At 49.3% G+C, this 4,640-nt stretch overlaps 1 long non-coding RNA gene across 1 annotated transcript; it reads left to right on the forward strand.

Moving 5' to 3' along the window:
* The first annotated feature begins 802 nt into the window (after positions 1-802).
* On the forward strand, positions 803-4,218 carry LOC144371475 (uncharacterized). Its single transcript, XR_013431458.1, has 3 exons — positions 803-1,616; positions 2,932-3,059; positions 3,945-4,218. It is a non-coding gene; the product is annotated as an uncharacterized LOC144371475 (long non-coding RNA).
* The last annotated feature ends 422 nt before the right edge of the window (positions 4,219-4,640 follow it).

Genomic DNA, 4,640 nt, shown 5'->3' on the forward strand with positions numbered 1-4,640 from the left:
GAAGCAGAAATACGGTGATTGACAGGTGAGAGACAATGCTCCATAGATGATGATGGTGATACTATCAATGAAGAAATATGTATTAATGATGCTCAATCGATAGCAATCCTGTCAATAAATAATAGAGAAACAGGTGATAGCTAATGATGGGTGATAGAGGAATATATAGGTGACAGATGCATAATGCACATACAGGTGACAGATAAATGATGTGTAGATAGAAAGGGGATAGATGCAACATAATGATACCTGGATAATAGGTAATGGTAGATAGATAGATAGATAGATAGATAGATAGATAGATAGATAGATAGATAGATATACTGGGTTGGTTCTCATGATAGGCAAGGTGTGTCCAACTTATGCAGCTGACATTGGGGCAGATAATGCTCAGTGGTGGGGTCATTCTGTGCACAATAGCACATTTAACAACCTCTCTGATCTGCACCCACTCCATACCCAGAGCACCACCTCCCACTGGGTCCTCTACTGGAACTTGGGCTCAGGTGGGCTTCCTACCAACGAAACCACTTTTGCAAAAATCCCAAAGGAGCAAGACTATGCCACCGGCCTTGTAGGTATGCGCCCTCGTACACCTGATTCCTCTCCCATCCAATTGTCAAGGGGCCAATTTCCTATGGAGGAAAAAGAAAAAAACTTTCATCATTCTCCGCCTCTAGAGTTGGTATCTGGCTCTACTCGGGCCCTCTAGGATGGTTTCCAGTTCAGAAGTTCTCCTCATTGCAGAGGTTTGGGGTTCTTTGATATATATTTTGTGTTCTTTCCTTCTATAAACCTGTCTATCTTCTTCAGCCCCAAAGAATCAGAAAGTTTTTCAGAGCCTGGCTCCGCTGCCTGTAATTCCAGTAGCTTGGGAGGCTAAGGCAGGAGGACCACAAGTTAGAGGCCCACCTCAGCAGTTTAGCGAGGCCCCAAGTAACTCAGCGAGACCCTGTCTCTAAATAAAACACAAAAAAGGCCGGGGATGGGACTCGGAAGTTGAGTGGCCCTGAGTTCAATCCCTGGAACCAAAAACCAAAAGCAAGTCTTGGCTGAGGTCACTCATGGCCTCCACTGATTCAGGATCTCCTCTTTGGAGGTTTTCTTTCCCCTGACCGCATCCGAATGCCCCCGGGGTTCTTTTACCCAGGCAATAGCATGCGCCCTTGGTGTGGCTGACCACCCACCCCAGCTTGCAGGAAAGTGGCACCAGGGCGTGAGCTGCGCATTCCGCGGGGACCACTGCTACCACCCGGTGAACCATGGTTTCCACTACTTCTACGAGCTTCCCTTCACCCTGATCAATGACTCCGACCCTGACAGACCCCCAGAGCTAGGGGTCATCATGGCTGCCCCTTTCAGCCACTACACCCGCATCCTGGCTCTAGGCGTCCTGATGCTCACAGCCACCAAGCTCAGAAGCCTCCTCTCGGATCCCTGGACCGCAGTCAGGGGCACGGCCAGCCTCATCTTTACCACATGGTTCTCCAGCTGTGGGTTCCTGCGACGCTGGAAAACTGTGTGCTCATTGCGGAACCACCAGGTCACCAGCAGCCCATGGATGTGGGGAGCACCACCAGATAGATGCTGCAGGAAGACACGGCCTACATCCAAAGGTGGGGACCCTCACTATCGCGGGGGGGGCAGGTTCTGAGCCGTGGGACAACCTGGGGTCCCATAGCAGCAGGTGCATTGAAAAGGTCCAAACTCACACTTCATTCACAAAGGAAAGGAAGCTATCCTTCTTCATGGCTACACAGTATTCCACAGTGTATATGTTGAAGGATTTCTTTATGGAGTCACTTTGCCCATGTCTGTCATCCTAGCAGCTGGGGAGGCTGAGGCAGGAGGATGGGCAAGTTGGAGGCTAGCCTTATCAACTTAGAGAGGCCGTAAGAGACACAGTGACACTCTGTAAATAACATATCAAAAGGACTGGGGAAGGGACTCACTGGTGAAACACCCCTGGGTTACATCTCTGGTGCTAAAAAAAAAAAAAAAAGAAAAAGAAAAAGTAAAGGTCCAACCTCTTCCTATGAATTGGTTTCCACACTCAGATCTCTGCGTTAAGTTACCCAGGTTACACTGGGAAGTATCCAAGTAGTGGTCGTGCATCAGGGACTCCTTCCAAGGCCCAGGGAATGCCTGAAAACCCAGAGAGTACCCAACCATTCATATATAAGTAATAAATAAATATTCATCCATATACTACAATATATAGCTATTTCCCTATGTGTACATACCTATGAAGATATTTATAAATTAAAGAAAGTCAGAAATTAGCAGCACCTAATAATAAAATAATAATGATGGCAATGTTCTGTAACACAGGGTGGGTCGATGGGGTGTCCCGTCCCTCCCTCTCAAAATATCTTCCTGTACTATTCTGACCGTGGATGTTGTTTTACTCAGACAAAATTGCCACTGTGATCAAAAGTCCCAAAAAGAACATTTGGAGGAAGAAGAGTTTATTTGAGGCTCATGGTTATCAAGGTTCAGTCCATGGTTGGCCGACTTAATGGCTCTGGCCCAAGGGGAGCAGAACAAAATGGCGGAAGGGACTGGAGGAGGAGAACAGCTCAGGACAGGGCACCAGGAAGCAGAGAGAGCTCTGCTCATGAGGGACAGGATAGAGACCCCAAAGGCACAGCCCAGAGATCCCCTCCTCCAGCCACACCCCACCTGCTACAGTCACCACCCAGTGAGTTCATCCAAGTGGATTAAACCACTTCTAGGTCACACCTCTAGTAATCTAATCATTTTACCTGTGAACTTTCTTGCATGGTCTCACCCATGCGATTTTGGGGGACCCCTCATAGTAAAATCCCAGTAGGTGAACCCAGGTCATGGACGTAGCACATTGAAGGTCCACTGTGGACGCCATCATCTCCCGTCCATAATTCAAGTGGTTTTCTTCTTTCACAAACAAAGACAGGCACTTTATCCTCTTTGTGTCCCTGCTGCACGTCCACACTCCTTTGTGACCTCGAAAGCCTTCCTCAGGAGAAGCTGCCACAGTTTATACAGAGACAACGTGGAGGAGATGGAGTAGTTTGTAGGTAAGTCAAGATCAAGAACAGGGGAGAGTACACCCAACTCGTGTTCCTTGTTTGTTCATTTCTTCCCAGTGATCGTCTAATTTTGCACAAAACCAATCATTTTGTTAGCAATCAGTTTTGTGAGGAGCTGTCATTCATCATCACCCTTAGTGGTTACAGGAAGCAGAGAGAAAATGTTAGCTTTCAGCATCGTGTCCCCAAGCCCCGAAAGCAGGGCTCTGCTTTCGGGGCTTGGGGACACGCTAGAGAGAAGCAAGAACTTGCAGACTCTGCCATCTGCGAGGGTTTCCTGGAGACATGGAAGCCCTCGCAGGTCAGGTGACACGTCCTTGCACGAATATCCTGACATCTGAGCTAGGTGAGAGGCAGATGTCCCCAAGGAGTACAGCAGCTCACATCCCTCGTGAATTGGCCTCTGTGCCTTCAGGGGTAGGAAGGACCACTGGTCTCCGCGGTGCAGGGAGCTTGGTTTGTAGATGTCACCTGCTCTGTGGATAATGAACATTGTATATATTACTGCTATTGGTTGTGGTTCCTTCCACGTGGGCTGGAATCTGTCATTGATTTTCCCTGCCCCAGGCCATTCTCTCACACTTTTTTTAGGGCACTTGACCCAACGGGCACCGCACATCGAAACCACGCCTGCTGGCAACGTCCTGGATATTTTTTGCAAGTCTTTCCTGGTTTTCGAGGTGACACGGTGCTAAGCAGACCTGGGCATAACAGTCTCAGCACCATGATCACACGTGTCCCTGTGGGCTCTGGGCAGGGGGCTCTTTCTGTTATGGTCCAGTACAAGGTGTCTTGCGCATAGAATTGAAAGCACGTGTCCCCAGCTGAGAACCATGTGGGTGCTCTCTCTGACACCTTCCACCTTCTTCACAGGTAAAGCCCTCCATGCCCTTGACTAGAACGGTCTGAAGAACTCCACGCTCACCTACTACGCCTCCGATCATGGAGGGTCACTGGAGGCCAAAGATGAATACCAGCAGCTGAGGAGGTGCAACAGGATCTACAGAGGTGAGGGGCTAGCCACAGGGAGAGACGGAGACAGGGAGCCAGAGGAGTCCACATCGGAGGTCTCAGAGCAAGGAGACTACAGAGGAGGAGTAGGGGGGGTAATGATAAAGAAGAGGAGGAGGAAGAGACAGAGGTGGAGGAGAAGACAGAGGAGGAGGAGGAGACAGAGGAGGAGGAGGAGACTGAAGAAGAGGAAAGGGGATGAAAAACGAAGACAAGGAGGAGGAGGAGGAGGAAGAGGAAAAAGAGGAGAGATGATGATGTTGATGAGGAGGAGGAAGAGGAGAGATGAGAAGGAGAAGAGGGAGGAGAAGGAGGAGGAGATGGAGGAGGAGAAGGAGGGGGAATCGAGGGGGAGGAGGAGGAAGAGGATGAGAAAAAGAAGGAGAAGGAAGAGGATGAGAATTTGGAAGAGGAGGAGGAAGGGGAGAGGAGAAGTGGGGGGGAGGAGGAAGAAGAGGAGAAGGAATAAAAGGAGGAGGAGATGGAGAAAGAGGAGATGGAGAAGAGATAAGGAGGAGAAGGAGGAAGAGGAGAGGGAGGAGAAAAAGATAAAGGAGA

Source organism: Ictidomys tridecemlineatus, chromosome 16 (genome assembly GCF_052094955.1).
Source record: "Ictidomys tridecemlineatus isolate mIctTri1 chromosome 16, mIctTri1.hap1, whole genome shotgun sequence".
Lineage (NCBI taxonomy): Eukaryota > Metazoa > Chordata > Mammalia > Rodentia > Sciuridae > Ictidomys > Ictidomys tridecemlineatus.